Consider the following 21117-nt stretch of genomic DNA (forward strand, 5'->3'; position numbering starts at 1 on the left):
ACTGGATTAATTAAAGAGGCACGTACAACTGGAGATTCCTTGAGTAGTAGGGAACTGAGCAGAGACCCACAATCATAACAGAAGAGAGGGGGAAAAGCTGACCGGCGGTCACATTACCATCTGTTGTTCCAAAAGTTACTTGAACAGTATAGGGAAAAAATGCACCAAGAAAAGAGTACAGATTTGCTTGTGGGCAGATAAAGAACAGGTCTGTTTGCCATCCTAGGGAAACCTGAGTTAACAGCATGTGCCTGCAGCCTCAGCACCAAGGGAGGAAGGGTAGCTGGCTGTTCCCAGGTCCTCTCTATACAGAGTCCAACCAGGTGTGCTCCCAAAACACCTGCAGGCCAAACAGCAGTATCCAGGTGCCCCACGGAATTAACCAAGCTGTTCAGCTCCAAATCAGCTGCTGCTGACTCACTTTGAGGAGCCCACCATGGAAATGACTCCAGGCACCTTCAGGGCTGGGCAGCAACTGTGTTTAAAGCTCAGTGTCTCAGACTTTCTGTACGGCCATGCCATGGCTATCTGCATGACCCTGGGCATGTGAATCCTTTGTGGATCTAACTGTTCATGCTTGCTTGTGCAAGCAAGTCTTGCCCCGTGGAGGAAGCCTAGGAGGAAAATTGGGACCAGAGGGCCTGTGTGAGCAAGATACCCTTCAGTGGGCAAAAGTAAGGGTCAGACCTCACTCTGTTGTGAGTTTCCATGGTGGGCCAGAGTGAGACCCTGACCAGGTGTTAAGGGGAAGGAAGGACATTTTTCTCTCCTTCATTTTCAGAGAAGGCAAACAACACTATATTAACCTATCCAATTTTAAAATTCTGAACTTTGGGGAGAGAAGCTGTTTTGCCAGGAAGGTTAATTCTACCAAACCCTCACAACAAAGGCTCTGATATTATGCCATGTGTAATGGCATGACACTGGAAGCAAAGTGAAACCCCAGAGGAGAGAAGAGGAGAGAAGCCCTGCTCACCTTCCCCAGGGAATTAATGTAAATATCCATCCCATGCTCACTTTTGCAATGCACAGCATAACCACAGCTCTGTGATTAGCCTGGTGTCATCTGCAGCTTTCCTCTCCATCCCGTGAGGCTGCTGCAATGCACAATGTGTGTCTCTCTCTCCTCCCACTGCTGTAAGACTATTATTTTATTTCAGCAGAAGTCACGCATTCAGCTCCATTAAACATAATGGCATCAGATTGACATGAATGCTCTTTTTAGTTATCTAAGTAAGTGCTAATGCCTTTGAGAAGGGAAATCCTCTCTCTAAAAGCCTCCCTTCTCCACACTGTGCCAATGGATGGCACCATTAGCTACAGATTGCCATGTAGCTACAGTCTGGGGGGGCAGCTGTGCCCTCCTATTCCCTTTTTGGCATTGCTGTCCCTACCCAGCTCCAGAGCTCTAAGAAAAACTTCCTCCAACTTTTAAGAAGGAGACCTGCAAGCTTGGTAATCTTATAGAAGACCCAGCTATCTTTCCATCTTCAGTCACCTATTCTTCAAGCTCTTTATCTCTGCAAAAATAGAGCAATAAAAATCGACACCATAGCATGTTGTGAGAATTAACAGATGTTGCAGAGCGGCTGGGGGCCTCAGGTGCAAGATGTTCGCAGTACGGTTGTCCCAGTCAGTGAGTCAGCGCAGCCCTTCTGAGATGCTTCACATCCAACTGCTCTCCCCAGCTGGCATCTCAAGTGGTGGCAGTACACACGCCTGCTGGGATATACTTGTGCTGACTTCTTGGAGCAATCTGTGGAGGTGTGAAAAAGACATAAGGTGTTTCACTGCGGTTAACCTCAAAGTGCTCTCACATCTCCCACGTACGGACATCTTGTGCTACAAGATCCTGAAAGCAGCTGTGCTGCGGCGTGCTCCTTCCTTTGTGCCTCTCTCCTTACTGGAGGCCGGGAGGTTTTTTCTAGCGGAAGGAGTTATTCCTCCAGATTCTGTCTCGAGCTCATACCATGGTGCTAGGACAGCAGCAGCACCTGCTGCAAAGTCAGGGGACATTAAAACACAAAAGTCCTGGTGCTAGCACAGCTGTGCTTTTCTTCCTAACCAGAAGACACCCAGCTGCTGCAGGGGGATGCTGCCTACCTGTCCCCAGCTTAAGAAAGAGAGCACTACCTGGTGAGCTCAGGCTGATATCTGCAGGGCAGAGTACAAAGCAGAAAGGCAACTGGAAGTTTGGCAGCATTGGTGCTGCCCTTGTCATGCCGCATCACTGTCTTACGGCTTCCTTTGGGTGCTCGTACAGACACTGCTCATCACAGGCTCTCTGCCCTCCCTGTGTGTTCCTTCTGCTGGGCCCCTGCCAAAAAACAGCATCAGCTGCCTGTGTGATGAGTGCCCTGGGGGTTTGCTTGCAGTGCTGGAGGACCTGGGGCTGATGCTCATCTGCCCATCACTTGGCCTCAGCACAGGTCGGTTCCCTCCCGACAGACTTCAGACTCGCTCTGTGTCGAGGCTTAGACGTGCTGCATGCACTCGAGATGAATCAATAGGAATAATGGACTGTTAAGTGCAACAAAGGACCTCAGAGTATCTTTGACATTTGCTTTAATTTTAATTTTCCCTTTTCTAAAAAAGAACCAATGTAGTTTCCATTTGTTCTCCTGGGCAAATTTAGAGCAGAGTGCAACATGTGGCCACTTGTGCTGGGAGCTTAGGCTTGGTATGATAAATTGGCAGGGCATTAATTAGCAGCACAACCCTGTTCTCTCATCTGGGGATGTGGTTTCTGGCTGTGGCTTCATGTGAGAAACCAAAATTAAATGCAAGTAAACTATCTGGAATTTGCAATCCAAAGGGCTTGAGTAAGAAGCTGTTACCAGAGGCAAAAAGAGGGCACCAGGCACACTGCAGTAATAAAACCACCCAGGCAGTTTGCAGAGAGAAAACAACCACTGAAATTCCTTGTCCCCGAGGGGTAAAAGGAAGGCTCTGCAGATTGAAACACAAACTGCAGGGTAGTTGAGCTGCTGCCAGCTTCTAGATCAGACCGACATGTTTCCCCACCAAAGCCCCACTGCTGCTCCAGTGACTGTGGTAACTCTTTGCATCTCCTGTGTCTTTTTGCTTGGCATGATGTGTACAACAGAGGTTACACTTATCACAGGCTATGGGGAGATATCCGTATCACAGAGCTCTGGCATGGAGGATGCAGTGGTTAAATGCCCCCTGTGTGGCTGCCGGGGATCACAGGGACCGGGATCTACAACCCGAACAACCTCTTCCAGCTATTCAAACTTGTTGGAATACATGATTGTGTGGGAGCTCTCTGATTTCCATACAGAAGGGGAAGTTTTATTTGGCTCCAGAGCTAAAATTTCACATGGACAGAAGCAGCTGAGCCCCAGCTGTGCCTGGCCAGGGCTGACAGGTGCTGCAGCTGCTCACCAGGAGCCAGGAGCACGGGCAGCTCTGCTCGGTGCAGGCTCTCACAACTCTGGGGAGTGTGTGCCTCACTCACCAGTGCTAGCAGGGAAGGATTGCATCGCTGCAGCCCCTTCTCCCCATCATGAGCGTGCATAGCACTGGCAGGTGGTGTTTTCCCTCTTTCCTCCTGCATTAGTACAGACTTTCTGTTGGAAACCAAGCCATTATGCACATTTCCACAAATGCGCTTGTCTCCTGCAAACCAAAGACCTCTCGAGGCAGAATTTGATTGTTCTGAGTTTCACTAAAGAGGTAACGCTCAGACAGGGATCTCTGCTGTCTGATTTAGCCTGCCAAAACAAAGCTGCCAATCGAGCAAAAAAGGCTTCTTCATTACATAGCGCTATGCTTCTTGTGGCTAGAAATGAGCTTTCTTCTCTCGAGGGGCACAAAGGAATAGATGTGAGCATCTTGTGGCTGTACTGCCTGCTAATTTCAATGCTTTTCTGTATATAAGCTGTCCTCTACATTGCAACATGCTAGAGGGTAATTAAAAAGCACTCATGGAAAAAGTCTTAATGAAGCTGTACCAGATCAGATCAAGTCAAAGACCTGATTCTGCTTCCAGCAGCAGTCAATAGCAGAAGTCCAGGGGACTTCATGCAACAGTATTTCCGTGCAGCCTTTCAGCCTCTAGTGATTTTTCTGCTTAAGGATTCCCCACACCAACTGTGAGGGAAGAGATACCACAAAGAGACACCCTGCGTCCCTGTAATCAGGAAACGTAGCAAAGAAGTGGAGCCCAACAGTGTAACTTAGAGGGCAGTGAGCAGTGGAAAGGCAAGTGTCAAATGCTATCTGCTGGCTCACACTTCAACCTCAGTCTTGCAAATCCCCCTCTACTTCCTGAACGTTGTCATTTTGCAGTTAGGAGAAGCACTTGTGTTGCTGCTAAGTGAATCCAGTCTCAAAGCTAACGTGGTGTTTTCATTCTCTGGGGGGCTGCTAATGAAGGTACTCCCTGCGCTAGTGTTTGCCAGGCAGCGCCAGGCTGGTTGCAGTGAAAGCAGGGCTGTGTGCTGGAAAGTAATACCTAGCACCTTGCAAGATGGGATCACCAGTGTTTGCTTGCACCTGCACTCCCAGCTGCAGAGAACTGGGCAGGCAATCCAGGCAAGTAAATTAATGACCTGTCCTTAACAAACTGCCCCAGCTGAATTCCTGAAGCAATTTACACGTTAGGTATATAGCAGCAGGGAAGTAAAATTTCAGACTATCTCTGTATAAGGGATAAAATAGTAGGGGATTTGTAGCAAAGAGGAAATATGACTTGGTAATTAGATAGGAAATGAATAACTGAGCTAAAGGCAGAGTTCAGACAATGAACTGAAATATGCTTTAAAGAGGATTTTATCTATTATGGCTAGTTGTAACAGTAGCTGTTCGATAACATAATCCTCAGGCAGCATGAAATGCTTCTGATCCCATGTGCTTAAGCCTAACAAAAAGAACTTACAGCCATTAACAGACTCCCACTTTTTTAATTGAGGTAACTTAAAATATTTGTGTTAGTGCTGCTTCTGGACTCTCATTGGCGCTCTCTGCCCTGGCTGCAGCTTACTGCAGGCAGGGCTCTTACAGTCAGCCCTGGTGTAGATTTACTTTCACCACACTTAATTAACCTAATGGCTAAAACCGCTTCTGGTCCTGAGCATTGCATTCATGCTCAGGCAGTGATAGTTTCTTTCCAACCAACCTTGTGCAGACCAAGGGCTTGAGACCTTCTCCATGGTACCAGGGATAACACAGAGGTGGCCAAAATCAGCAAGTTGTCAGTCTGTGGCCAGCTCCTCTGGGGCTGATGCTCCTGCCTCAGAGTACATTGCAAGTGGGATGCCTGCCACCACGTGCACTGAGGGGAGAGTTTAAAGAGAGACACGGTCAAGAAAACTGAGCTCTTCTGCGCGTTCGGAAGTGTATCCCTCACCTAAGGTGGACAGGTAAGGATGAAATCCAGGCTGTCCTTAGCATGTATAGACATTTTCAGTCACCAGATTGTCAGTGAATATCTCCAGCCATGATGCATGGGGAATAGAAAGGAGAAGGAAGAATGAAGCCTTCCTGGTCCTCCTGACCACTTGGTCACTCAGGTTGCTGTGTAATGCTGTCCTTCAGGGGCCAGCAGTGAGCTCTCCAGCAGGCCTGAGTCTCTGGGGAGCCTGGCTAGGCTGGGTCCAAAAGATGCATGGCATTATAAGGATATCTCATCATAGAAATGAAACTCTGGGCTTCGTTTTCCTCCTTCACATCTCTTTTACCACTGGAGAAATAGAACAGTTTACAGACCAAAGACACTATAATGTGAGCTAAGGTTAAGGGTTTGCCCTGAAATTTTATCCTCCTCCAAGGAGTCTGGCACCAAAGCCAGAGACAACATATTCCTGCTGGTTTCAGTTTTAATTGAGGACATGTCAGACCCAACGCTCCTTTTTTTTTTAGTTTGGAGTGTATGTAAACTGTGACTTGCCAATGTTCTTAACGCAAGCTAATGATGAGAAAGAAACGACAGTCCCATCTTTTTCTATTCACTGTTACACACCTCCAGACTCTTGCTGTCCCCTTCTGGAAATCCCTTCTCTGGCTATAAGTGACAGGAATCGGCTAAAATCCATTCGTGTGGCAGCCAGGCAGCAGGCCACTTCGAAGCTCTGTTCCCCCTCCTCTCCCTTCATCACTTCAGCTATTGCCACCATGCATCCAGCCAAAATGTTCTTATGGCTTTATCATTGCCTTGCAAGGTCTCCGCTTTGCTCCTGGAGTGATTAGCAGTACTCATTGTCGCTGTTAACACTGTTGGTTTTATTGGAGTATTGAGGATATTGAAAACTTTCCTTGGAAGTCCCAGTCCCTGCATTACTGTGATACAGGAACACCTCAGCTTCCTTTTATAAAAGACAGTATGCTGTCATGGCCACAAAGGAAAGCCTGAACACAAGGTTCAGGTGCACTCTGCAAGGCAGTAAGGCTGAGAGCAGAGGGACCATTAAAATATGTTTTTAAAATTTATACAAATATTCATGATTCTTATTTTGGTGCTTACAGCATGGCTGGAGATTTGGGCTTGGCATTTCTGTGAATGTTGCACACAGGCACTGCAGCCAGCAGTTGTTAGCAAGGGATTGGATTATCAATGACATCCATAGAAAAATAATGAGGAGAAGGTAGTAGAAAGCTTTGAGAAGAACCTCTTAAAAGGGATTTAGCATCCCTAAGGGGGAGAGTGTTTGGACTCTGCACCAGCATGAATGGAAGGTACCCAGTGTGGTGAACACAGAGCCTCAAGTGAAGGGTGCTGGCTCCCTTTCCCAGCAGCTGCACTGCCTTTGTCCAGAATTTTTGCCTGCTTGGCCTGGGATGTTGGTGACTTCTAGATACTGCAATTCAGATCTGGCTGCTGCCCGGAACTGTGCTCACACCAGCTCCCCGCTGCTTGTCCAGTACCCAAGTGAGTTGCCCTGCTCCAGAGTCAGTGGAGGTGCCTCACCTAGCATTGATCCAGCTCTGCCTCTCTACCTGCCAGGTCCGGATTGCTCACTGAACCTGGCTGTCATTCCACATTGCCTGAGTCTACAGAACAAACTGCCAGGGGAACATCACACATCGACCTATTCAGAGAAAGAAAAACAGATGAAATGATAGTTTTCTTGGAACTGCTATTTCAGGATGCCTTGTGGCCTTTTCGTTTGACAAGCTTAATAAAGAATGCTTATGTCGTACAGGAAATCTGGTTAGTCTCCATGAGTGGACTTCTCAATTGTTAATCTCATTTGTGCCAGAGACTAAAATCTGGCTACCATGATTATTGTCAGCCTGTTGATCTAATATTCGTAATCATATCTGTAATTACATAGCCAATCACTTTTTAACTGGCAGTAGGATCGCTGGAAAATACATCTGGTTGGAGTAGTAAATCCACCTGCTTTAGAGATTCCTGCTTCTAGTTTGTCTTGCAGATGATGTTGAGCTACTTGCAGACTTTCAATGAAGTCTACACAAGCCATAATTGGCAGTGCTGCCATTCACTGTACAAATTTGTCATTTGTCTGCCATTTATTCTGATACTATTTATCCTGCTGTGATATAACCAATAACCCAGTCATGAATTGAAAGGCAGATCAGCCACTCCAATTACCCTGGGGAGACACAGTTTGCAGTTAGTCAATAAAAAGAGAGACAGTCTCCTTACAAGGCAATGAGTCATATTAAGTTCTTTTAGGATTTTGTTGTATTTTAGAGGCAGTATATTAATAGTTTAGTGTCTAGTGTAAGTGAAAAAGACACCAGCTATATGGGCTACAGACTATTCTGGCTAAAAACAGACATTCTGTATTAAGAGTTTTAGCTAATTATCATAATTCTTTACTATAATATGTCCAGTTCTCCTCTACCTGAGTATGGTTCATAATGGTACAGGGCAGTTTTTAGCTACTGTAGGGGTGAAGGCCATGAATTTAGATCCACAAATGGGCAAATGCTTAGCAGGGCTTCAAACACCCACCAAAATCTTCAGGAATAGCATGGCTGTGTATTGTTTCTCTTGTCATCTCTCAGAAGTCATGACCCTGAACTGGGTGCATGGGCTCCCCTGGGAAACGCATGGAGAAAGTCAGGATCTTGAAAAAAGCTTCACAGGTGTTCTGCTGTGTTTGAGACACACTGTGTCTTATCTGTTAGCCGAGAAGTGTGGCATCATTAAAGAACAGACCAGATAAAAAGCTGGAGAAGCTTTCACTCTCTTTGATCAGAGCTGATTATTGAGGCTATCTGGCTTTCTGGAAACACACTGTTGATGCCTATCTTTCAGACATTCCTAGCCACCTCTGGTGTGAAATCAGTTTGCATGGAGATATAAGGTTTGCATTTATCTGAGGCCCAGACCAAATTATGCATTTGCTGGGATGATTGCTTCTAAGGGCTGTGGAATTGCTCCACAGGAGCAAACCTTATATCAGGGAAGAAAAAAAAAAAAAAAGAAAAGAAAAAGAAAATAAAAAAGAAACAAACAAAAAGTCTTATTATCAAGGAGATGTAATGAAGAGACAGATGAATGCAATTTGTCACCTATATTATAAAGAAGAAAAGCAGACCATCTCCATGCCAAGTCCTACTTTCAGAGCAAAGTGGAGGTGGAGTAACAGTGGAAATCAAATCCAATGGGAGAGAGCTCTTGTCTAGCTTGTGAGGAAACCCTGATACTTCCCATTGAACTGCTATAACTTGACAGTACTTCTAATTTAAAAAGTAGTAACTGTGCTCTGGTAAGACTACCCAAAAGCCTGGACTTACTATTGAAAATGGCCTGAAGTCCTGAAACTTCAAAGCTTAAGTTGAACAAAATGAAGTGTGAAACAGAGTTGCTAAGGAACGGACAGAACTAGTAGGACACATAACTGGTAGGACACAAGGAATTGGCATCAGGTTGTGCCAGGGAAGGTTTAGATCAGATATCAGGAAGAATTTCTTCATGGAGGGGCTGGTCAAGTATTGAAATGGGCTGCCCAGGAAAGCAGTGGAGTCCCCACACCTGGAGGTACTCAAGAGACATGTGGATGTGGCACTAAGGGACATGGTTTAGTGATGGGACTCAGAAGGTCAGGTTGACAGTTGGACTCGATGATCTTGAAGAACTTCTCCAGCCGAGATGATTCTCTGATTCTTATGTCTGGAGTCAGTCAGAGCAGGGTGACCCTACAGGCAACCGGAGGAGGGATCTGCACACTCAGAACGTGCTTCCTGAGAAAACTCCACAGCCATTACGTAAATAACTGTGCCCAGAGCCATTCATAATTGTTTTCAGGGAGTTTACAGAGCCATTGGCAACACAGTTGTCCAGAATAATACAGTATCAACAGTTTTCTCTAACCATCTAAATGCAGAAGAGGGGGAGGAGGAATTCTGAGATTATGAGACCTAAACCTTGAAGTGTTCTTGCCTATTGGCAACTGAACTGAATTTACTTCACTGCAACGGTGCTACATTCAGTCTCAATTAAATGCGCTCAAGACATCCCCTTTCAAACTTTATTTGTAATTTATGACCAGTTCTTAATTTACAGAAGGAGCATCCTGAGCTAAAACGACCACAAAGTAATTCTTCTTGACATGGGAGTTCAAACAAAGCAGGCTTCAGCATAAGGAGGCAAGGTGCCACACACTGCTGGGAAGCAGAAAGTCCCTGCCTCATGTACAGAAACACTCAGTGCCATAGTGAGACGTTGCCAACAGTGTGTGCCCAAATGTTTGGCTCATTGTCTTTCCAGATGTCTTTAGGATTTAAACTTCCAATACTCTGTCTAGAAGGATACTCCACAAACTCACCTCTACCTATTTTTTTCTTTTTCCTCTTTTTCTTTTTTTTTTTCTGGGCAGTAAAATTGTGTTCTGCTTCTTTCTGTCATTCTAGTATTCCTAATTACATACTACCCATCCTTTCTCAGTGGCTACGTTCTTCAAGTGTTTACAAACTGCTTTACCATTCTTCCCAAGCCCTGCTATATATGTATGTCCTGATATGTGTTTCGATACTGCTTAGCTATTTTTTCATTTCTATTTATTATTGGTTTTGCAATGGTAAATATTTCCCCCTTGGCAATTTGCATTAATACATCCCATTCAGTCATTGTTTAGCTTTCTCACTTTACCATGTAGCTAGGATGGAGCTAAATTGGCCTATATTTTATAAGTGTCTCACTTATTTTTCTCTGCAGCTGTGACCTTTCTGTTTAGGGAGACAGTTGACTTAGATTGTATGACCACTGCACAGATATGTACCATCAATAAGAGCAACAGCAAACAATAAATGAGTAATACAGGAGAAAACCATAAAAACCTAGAGCAAAGTGCATCTCTTCATGATGAGAAAAGCACACACAGACCTCTGCTGGCAAGCTCTATGTGAGAATCACTGAAATGAGAAAAAGCATCTTAAAATGTTCAACTGTTTAATGAATTTTATTTCTAAATGTAAGACCTCACTTGTGTGTCTGTGGAGGAATATTGTCATGTTGTCATGGCATTCTTTCTCACAATGCATGATTTGTTTTTAATGTGTATTTCCCACCAAAAATACTACTAACCTAGTCTGAAAACCCAGGTGGCTGTTTTCCACTACTTTCCTTGCAATCCATAAACTGGTCATTGGCAGCCTTCCCCTCAGCTTTTCCTGCCACAAGCCCCTCTCAAATCCCATCCCTGGACTCACAGTTGCATGGTTATCTTAGCCTTTGCACATACCTGCACACAGTTAGCCCACTTAGGTGAAGTGAGTTGTTAATCTTTGTTCAAATAAAGCAGTTTGTTATCATAATTGTCCTTAGCATGCTAAAATATGTTAAACAATGTTGTCTTTCAGCTCTACCTGGTGAAGGTATAAAATTAATCTTAAAGGCTTGCCGTGTCCTTGATACTTCCAGATAGTGGTGTGGGTTTTGTTTGCTTGTTTACTACAGCATAAACAGAAAATATATTCTGAGTCAGCTAAGACTTTCATGACAGACTGGGTTTAGGAGAGAAGTAGAGAAATATGCTACTTATTTTACTTTTAACCCTGAGTTCAGTTTGGAGCCAGGCCTCCAGGAAATCATGAAAAACAACTTAACTCTGCAATTTTTGAAATTGCAATTGTTTTTCTACTCTGAATTCTTCATCACTAGGTTGGCAATACATGGTAGATATGCTACCTCTAAAACTGATCTCAGGGAAGCACAGGTGGATTTAGCACATGCACTCACAAAAACAGATATCAATAATAAATATAGATAGATATTGGTTATATGTATTGAATAAATAGATATGATAGATATTGATACAATTGGTGATGGGAAGACATTAATATCTCAAATTAAATTATACTCTTAGATCCAATGATAGCTACAGTGCTGCATAATATTACCAGTGGTGCAACACGTGTTTAGCACACCATTTTAGCTGGATTTCTTTTAATTTTGCAAAAGGACCATTGTTCCTCTGAGTGGACATCTGCTGTTTTCATCCTCAGGCTGGGAAGGTTTGGTTTGCCATAAGCTGACATGCTTTTGAGAGCTGACAGCAGAATATGTTGACTCTGCTGTTTCATATCCCTGTTTCATATCTGATTAACTGCAACACTTCCTCAGCTTCCATTTCCATGAGGTGCCTGCAGCCACGATCATGCCATGATCCCATCACATGTTGGGTATAAATACATGTGATCATTATTTGGATGTGAGACCTGGCAGCAACATAGTGCCACTGCAGAGACTTATATCTAGGTGTTCAAAGCATGATGAAGGCAGGAGGATAATGGAACAGAAAACTTTGTTTGTACCTTGCTGCTGATCCACATATAGCTTGTGTCAGTAGAAGATGAAACACTTTACAAATGGATGCTGGCTTGAAATCAGTTCTAATATACATTCCCCACTGTCAAGATAAGAACAGCAGCCTACGGCAACAAGCTTTGACTAGAGAAATGTAGCCTGTAGCTACGGCGTAGTACTGTAGCTATGTAAGCTCCAGAGATAGGTCATGTCAGACCTCTCATGGGTTACACCAGTTTCTGCAGATTGAGAAATTTACTCTGCAAAAAATGAAGTCTCTTCTACCTCTAACTTGTATAATTTTACAAATCTTTGGCTTAAGCCCTTCTCTTGTGCTAGCAGAGACATAGACAAGTCCTACCAAATGCTCGCAGCACTGTTGCAGTCGATGTACTGATGCAGTGTAATACTTCTGACATGAAGAGCTTTTCACATGAGCCTGTTTCCAGAGGATTACAACCTCTTCATGTTACCATTCAAGAAATTATTAACACAGATGATTGTATGTTTCAAGTGCAGATAAAAGTAAACGACATACCTTCTAAAACAAAAGATTATGAAAGAAGAGGTGACATCCAAAATGTTAGAGTATGAGCAGTTTGATGTTAATGGAAAATGGTATAATCCTAAAATCAGTCGTATACATCTCTAAACACTTCACAGGAAATTATGGAATATGTTATCCTGACAGATGTAACATTTGGGTAGTACAGTATGAGGGAAACTGCAATGAATGAAGAAGAAGGAAACTGAAGAGTAGAGGTATTTTTTACAGCAGAGAATATGGACAGTTACACTACCTGTAAACCCAGATCTGAAAATCATTGCCAAGGCTGACTATATATGGGATTGGTATAGGGGAGAATTTGTATCAGAGGGACAAAGGATTTTCAACAGAGTTCAACGGAAGATAAAATACAGTTTCAGAGCCACAGCATCACCATGCCTACTTCTGTTTCTCTTAAACTTTTTCAGAGGAGACTGGCACCTCCAAATAGTCCTGAATTCATCACTCTGCCCATTTTTTCAGAAAGGCCCGTATAAAACAATATCCAAACAAGAATTCATGCACTTCTCATTTCTCACTCCACATACCAGAACCACACTCACCCCACTGTATTCAGGGCCTTCTCCATTTTCTTTTATTTATTTATTTATTTGTTTATTTTTGTATAGACAAGAGTTCTGCACAGCCTACATAATAAGTGCTAACACTTCCACAACAGGGCTTTGGCTCTTAGTTTCAGCTGTCTTTCAGTAAGAGTATCCTTTGTGTGTGAGCAGAGGAGAACTAGAAAAACTAGAACTAGATGGTTTCTTCAGCAGCTGAAGAAATCATCTGTAGAAACTTTTTCTTGCAAGTGAGGATGACTGATTTGAATAACCCAATAGATTCAATTTGCATTATTAACAGTAAACATAATTACATAGGTATATCAACCATACCTCCAGATAGTGCTGCAATTACAGGCTGATTAAGCAGACTATGCATCACAGAACTGAAGCCACAATTATTCAATAGAGGATGTGAACATGGTGAGACGCTTGTGCAGCATTAGATTACAGGGCTGCAGGAAATGACAGAGAGGAGTGATTACATTAGAGCCAACAGATTAATGCAGAACCAGTACTTCAGTGAGAAGCAATTAAAACCAACATATCTTCATCTTTATTACAGTGGCAAGGTGGTGAAGCTAGTGACTCCTAGGTTATTAGGGGCATTAGGACTTTTCCGCTTGTTTTTCTTGTGTCTCGGTGACTTCCCGTTCTCCTGCACTGACAATAGCTCTCTGCTCTCTCCTCTTTCTGCTTCCCTTTAATGGCCTGGTGCATTCAGTCCACTTAGGCTGTCATTGTTAGATTCAGCCTTTCTTTCCATCCACTTCAGTGGTCTCCAGGACTGTCCCTAACTGCTTTCCAGCTTCAAGCCTCTCCTCCAGACTACTGCTTATAATTAATCCTTCACTGGCACGCCCACACTGATGGTCTTTGCCCTCCAGCCTCCCTCCTGTGTTACATGGGCTGAGGAGAGAAGTCCTGCAGAGCAGGCACACCCCTTCTGTTGGGTTTTGCAAAGCATGAGCACTCACAGCATTAAATAAAAGTAATTATAACAACTCGGCCCTTTCATGGGGAAAAACACACAAATCACCAGCAGTTACTAATTGGATGGAGCACACGGGCTTGGCAAACATCTGATGCTGTCTAAGAATGTCATACTGACACCCTAAGTAGCCAATACAATTTTTAGAAACTATTTCTATGTGTCATTAGAAATATTACTGTCTGTCTGAGAAATGAGAGGAAAAGCCTGTTTCATGTTTTCCTCTTTCCTTGAAAATTATTTCTCTATTTCTTCATCAGTTGACTGAGTCCTGCAGAGTGGCTCTGGAACAAACTTAGTTTATGTGAATGTTGATGGAATTAATGATAAAGTATCCAGTTTGTTAAAACCATCCTAGACTATTAGTATATCAATAGATTGAATCCGAAGAGTGTTGGGTGATTGTATCTTTCCAACATCAGGAACTATTAACAGGCCAAGTGAAGATCCTTGTATACCATTCCGATGACTTATCTCCATATTTCATCCCTTTCCTTTGTTGTTCTTCCAAAGTTAGTAATTTCCTCATCAGGCAGTCTGCTGTATTCACTTTCACAAAGCTACCAGAAGCCCCACAAAATACAGACTGGCTAGTACGTTAGCCCTTACGAACAAATCAACTAATTATTACATTTGCCTGCCACACAACAAAACATCCCCATAGCAACTTCATTCTTTGCTTGCTGCTGAATTACTAAAGGATCTTTTCTTACAGAAATGCAGTGCCTTGCATTTTGCCAGCCACTGTTTCAAAAACAGGAAGAAAAGACATTTTCTTCTTCCACTCACTTTCAGCTGGGTTTAGGATGCCACTTTGCTTTTACACAGCTGTCACTCACTGGAGCCCTCTGGGCCGGACTCAGCTATCACTTTGGGGAATGTATTTGCCACCAGAACCAACGAGGTGAATCTGATGCTGCTTACACTAAGGGAGAAGTGAGTTCCTTCAGCTGCTGGATGATAAGCCTGAGGCAGTCTCCTCCACCTACCTGCCTGCCTACTAGACTCAGAGATTTCGCCAAGGACAATGGTGTGTTTCTGTGAGACTTCCAAAAGAGACCATATGAAGACACAGTATATTACAAATGTTATTTTCAACATAATGGCTTGTTCTGCTATATTCTAAAACCATGTATAAGCAATTCTTCAAGCAAGTAACTTTCCTGAAGCACTGAAAAATTCCTAAATTTTTTATTATCAAGACTTTCAAAAGTACCCATAAATGCTTCTTTAGCTTCTTTCAAAAGTGCCCATAAATGCTTCTTTCAGTCTTCAAAGATTTAAATTGCTTTGATTTCTGCTTCTCCAGCTCCAAATAATTCCTGCTCCAAGAAGTTTGGCTTTCGGTAGCACTCTGAAACAACACCACACAGATCAGTGGGAGCTGTTGTGCAGAGGAATGAATACCTGAAGATAAAGTGATGTAGATGAGTCCATGGCTGGAAGCTCAAGTGAGCTATCCGCATGAATAGATGCTGCAGAAAAATAAGTTTAAACACAACAGTTGTGTCACTAATCAACACAGCCAGCAGGGAAATGGGATGGGACAGATATTTTACAACATGCCATCATGCCTCAACTCCTAGAACAAAAAGGGACAATCAAAATTATGGCATCCTGTTTACACTGCTAGTAAGTGTGGTGTAATTAATCAGGCTCCTGAGGGTGAACATTTGCTGCACTGCTCAGATATTTCCTATTAACCTAAAAAAGAAACACATATTTATATTTGAAATCCTGCTATTCAGCTGTTGATGATTTTTCCTCATTTCCTGATCTCCCTCTCCCAAATGTACACATGTAAGTGGAACACCTTCCAGCTACGATGCATTGGAATGAGCTGTGTCCTCTGCAGATTAGAAACCCTTTCCTCTGCTTGATTCAACTTGGCTTCAAGTAGGTGCTGCCCTTCAAATAAATCTTTGATGTATTAAATTTATTTATTTTTTTTTTGGTGGGGGGGGAGCTACTGGATCAAAACTCAGCAAAACCAAGAAACTAGTAAATTATTCCTGAGTCTAGCTAGGAATATTTGGTTAGATATTTTTCTTTGGAAAGTGTATTTTTTTCCAAAAGTATGTCAGCAGAAAGGGTTTCTGACAATTAATTACTTTACTCAAGAAATGCTTTGGGGAAAAGTTTTAACATTGTCAACCCATTCCACTTGGCTTTTTAAAATAAGTAGGGCTTTGTTATTGTCTTTGTATTTCTAAATTTTACTTAACTTATACTTTAAAACATTAAAAAAAAATAGTTAAAATGAAATAAATGCTTCAGAATTTTTCTAAATTTCCATTCAATTTTTTTAAATTTATTCTCTATCATTGGTTTTGTTAGAAACAGGAAATAATCTGAAACCTCTCATATTTCAAAAGCATAAGTGCGCTGGAAATTTAAATTTTAACTAGGCCTTCAGACTTCATAACAACACGAGATAGATTTTCTTTGACTAATAAGTGTTAAAAAAGGGGGGGGAGGGAGGGGTTAAAAGTTTCTACTGAAGAAGAATTTTTGATTAGCTGGTAACCTCTAAAAGAATGAGACAGATTAAAGCATGCTACCAGGCAATTGTGGCAGCACAAATAAATTTTTTGAATAGCAAATGCAAAGACTAACATATGAAGTTTGATGGTGATAGTGGAAATAATTTTCACGGGTTAGGAAGCCTTCCCCAGAGAGTTGCTGGGTATGTGTGCCTGCCTTGCCTGCTGAAGCTAGGAGGGAGAAAAGGTCAGCCTGGTAATTATTATAAGAGATGCTGCTGTAAGCAGCAGCATGTCAGGACCAGAAAAGCAGCTGTAGGTGCAAGAGGTGTCCCCAGGCTCCTAGGGGAAAGCCAGCAGGTATCAGGGAATGTGCTGGCAGCTGCTGCGGGTTTGTTCACTGTGGTGTGTGAGTTAATCTGGCTGCTGAGAGCACCTCAGCCTGCCCCGGGCAGAAGGGCCCTGCTTAGGGCATGGCCCTGCCTGTGCCCACTTGCCCCCCTGCAGCCCCGCAGACTTCTAGAGACCTGGTCCAAGGTGTTTTTACACAATCTGTTTAGACATTGGTGAAGTTTAACAGTCTGTTAGGTAGCCCAGTAGCCGTTCACGATACTCCCTCCTAGTGAAGGGTTAAGATTCATGTGCCCAGTACATTAAGATGTATTAAGATTCATGTGCTCCTTTCCTCAAGGATTAAAAAAAAAAAAAAACAAACAAACAAACAAACAAAAAAAAAACTTAGTTCTGTCTTCACATACAATTTTATAGAATACTCACAGCTTATATAAATCTCTAAGCTGGTTGTTGCAAAAATCAAGTGCATAAAACCTCATTAACCCTTTTTAAAGAATGATCCCTGCACCATTTCTTACGTGTCCTTCTTTTAAACAGAACATCAGTAATCAAAAATTCAAATGAAGACTATAAGTAGTGGTGTCAAAACATTTACTTTTTAGTACATCTAAACATTCCTTTAATGTAGGTGCAGCCAAGAAATAAAATTTCACAACAGTAATCTAAGCATAAGGTTGTTTATGAATACAATAAATGTCAACTGAGGTTGTGTGAATGGAGGACTTCATGTTCAAGGACATGAAGTTCACCCACCCAGATTATTCCTAACCATGCAGGGAAAATGTGGTTTTCCTGTTCTTCTGGAAGTCATGCTGCTGAGGATTTTTAATCTGCTTTATTATCTCCTTTCCAATGTGTAGCATAATCGATCCACTTTGGCATCTACTTCAGTTGGAGCAGGTAAATGTTCTCACAGGAGTCTTTGGGACCACTGGGGGGAACATGCATTGATGTTTCAGAGGGCTAAGCCTGTAGCTGCAGCCCTAGCCCTCCATTCTCTGACAGCTGCTTGATGCTAATTCACGCAACATAAAGCTGCGCTAGAGCTGGGGAGCCATCTCGGGGCTCTCCACTCAAACGAGCAATCTGCAGGTGGCTGTTAGCTGCAGTTTAGTCTTTCCTCCTGAGTAATAGTGTGGTTATTATGTGCAAGGAAAGAAAGGCAGGGCAAGAGCTCCTGACACCTTGGGGATGCAGCAGTCCCTGCAGACAAGAGCAGGCTGAGAGCTGCTCTCATCCACACTGAGAGCAAGGCAGCTGCAGAATATCCCATGGATGGGGAAGGCACAAGGACCACCACTGTTAGCAGTTTGAAAACACAGTGCCATGGCAAGGAAGAGCACAGACGTTCTGACTAACAAGACAAGTCATGGAAGATTGAGTGAATCTGTTCTAAGGGAATGCTATCCTCATTTGTACATACCCAATAATCCATACCCGGTAATTCATACCAAATGGGCTTTAGCTAAGAGCCATGGAAGGGGGTATGGACAAAACTAACACTCCTTTTTAAAATGAACAACATCCAATGAATTGTACTTTGCACATGTGTAATGTGGATGTCAGGAAAAGAATGGACTGAAGGTGACATTCACATTTTTAAAATTATAATATTAGCCTTGGTGATGGGAGAAGGACAAGGTAATCATGCTGCCTAGTGTAAGGCACTTACGCAGCTTGGTTAAAAAAAGCCATCTCCCAAGTTCGCTGGATGGGCAATGTCAAGTAAAAGACTCTTAAAGTCTCTCCCAGAAGGTGATAGTTCTGAATTGGTGGAGAAACTTCTTGGTTGATTTGGAGGGGAGGCTACAGGGAGTCAGAACCCTGCCTATAACTCCCCTTCATGTAGTCATGTGCCAGTCAGCAAGTGGTGGGAATATCTTCCAAACCCACTATACGTAGTTGCAATAACAAGACTGATCTTTTTCTTATCTGGAGGTTTGTTTAAATCTATGAAAACATTTAAAAAAGCTTTAGGTGCCTTGTTATGTATTAAGAAATAGAGATTAAACTCAACAGTACAAGCAATCCTAGTGATTTCCTCAATGTACAAAGCGAGAATAAACCTCCCTGCTAGCTACTAATCCCTGCCCCAGTATTCCCCCAGACCCCAACTGCCCTCTTCTTCCCCAAAAGCTTGGTAATAAAGATGTGAGCTTTACAATATGCCTAAAAGATCAGCAGTAAGCTTATGTCAGAATAAAGAAGAGGGAGTAAAAAATACTGTAGGAAAAACACAATGAAAAAAAAAAATCACCCTCCCTGAACAATGCTCAACATTTTTTGATATGAAGGGCCAGCTTTTTGATGCTCTTAAAGCTACATTCATTTTTAATAAAAAAGGGACCGTATGTTCTTTTTTGCTACCCCTGCTTGTTCACTCTTTCTAGTGAGGGCAACACAAAAATCAGAGGCACTTTGATCATTAAACTTATTTATTCTTCACATTTCCTAATTTGACATCATCCAAGCTCTGCATCTAAACCAAAAATCTGGATGTTGATAGCTAAGATGTGCAGCCAGGTTACATGAGTGTATTTCTATAGCGCTCACAGTCAATCAGCATTGACAACCCCAGGAATTCAAAACCATTAACCAGATCACCCCAAATCAGGAAATTGGCTTAAAAAACACAGTATTTCCCTTCTGTGATTCTTGCTTTCTGCCACAACTGTTTCATAGCATGTATTTAAGTTAATGAGTTGGATGACAATCTTCACAACATCCTTTTAATGTAGCTCTCATATTCTAATATTTATAAAAGCTACAAAACCAGATTGCTATCACAGATGTGTCTTGTGAATTCAGAAATGCAAAGCTGAGCTTTTAGGTTCACCCCACACTCCTACCATTCTGGTGAGTTTATGAAATAATTCTCCCATTTCAAATGACTGCTAAGCTACAAGACACTAAAATCTGGGTTTTATAAGAAGTGACAAGAAATCTGAATCACAGCTGCACCGCTGGTGTAGTGGTATCATGCAAGATTCCCATTCTTGCGACCCGGGTTCGATTCCCGGGCGGTGCATGGTAACTTTTTGAGTTCAGTTTTGGGCCCCTCAGTACAAAAAGGACATCGAGGCCCTGGAGCATGTCCAGAGAAGGACAACAAAGCTGGTGGATGGCCTGGAACACAGGTCCTGTGAGGAGTGGCTGAGGGAACTGGGGTTGTTTGGTCTGGGGAAGAGGAGGCTCAGGGCAGACCTTATTGCTCTCTACAACTACCTGAAAGGAAGGTGTGCGGAGCTGGGGGTCAGCCTTTTCTAGCAGGTAACTAGTGATAGGACTAGAAGGAATGGCCTCAAGTTGCACCAGGGGAGGTTCAGGTTGGAAATGAGGAGACATTTCCTCTCAGAAAGAGTGGTCAGGCTTTGGGACAGGTTGCCCAGGGGGTGGTGGAGTCACCATCCCTGGGAGTGTTCAAGGAAAGGTTGGACGTGGTGCTTAGGGACATGGTTCAGGGACTACATTGGTAGTAGGGTGATGGTTGGACCAGGTGATCTTGGAGGTCTTTTCCAACCTCAATGATTCTGTAATTCTATGAAACCAGTCCTACCAGGTATAATTGTAAATAAATATGCGTATACCTGAATCTAAAGTGAGATTGAAGAGAGGACAGGTGTATATATTTTAGTGAGAGGATAGTCGTTTAGCGATACAGTGTAAGATTAAATAAATAAATAAATAAACAAATAAACAGGTATGATCCTGTAAGACAGTAAATTCCATACAGTATGTGTTACAAAAGCACAGTGACTGCTCCTCCAGAGAAGGCAGGCACTTGGGTGCTGCAGTGGACAGGTGGGGAGCAAACTTGGTGGGCCCAAAACAGGGACGGGCCTGCTGTGCCCAGCTCTGTGTGTGCAAGCAGTGGGAAACAGGCTCAACCCCAAACAGGTGTTTGGTTCTGGATTGAGCACATGCTTGTGTTCAGTCTGTGCTTTACTGTTGAGAATGTCAGTGGAAACACTGAAAGTTTCTACAGCTTTTCCCCAGGAAGGTTGCAGACAGGTAGTATGTTTACTTGGGGGATTTCTTCACTAGTGTTCTTTCATGGCTGCTTATAGGAAAAGCAATTCTTAAAAGAAAAAAACTCTGTGCTTTTATACTGAGTAGCTGATGGGAGAGATGAAAGGAAGCATCGAGTCTTGGGGAAAGAAAAAAAAAAAAAAAAAAAAAAAAAAGACTAACTTTGAATACAAATTCAAAGAATATTTACTACTCTTTCTCCGCTGCTGCTGCACTCCCACACAGATCTGCTCACAGCAAGGAGTCCTAACAGAAAATTCACCACAATGTTTCTTTATTGGCAGTTAGAAGTCCCAAAATTTAGATTTCATTCCTAGACATACATTTAAAAAAACTCACTTTCTTTGATTTGTATTTCCATTCTTTCATTACTGAGAAGGTTTTCTGGTTACTCTCTCTGCAAATAA

The sequence above is a fragment of the Aythya ferina genome, assembly GCF_964211825.1.
Source record: "Aythya ferina genome assembly, chromosome: 5".
NCBI lineage: Eukaryota > Metazoa > Chordata > Aves > Anseriformes > Anatidae > Aythya > Aythya ferina.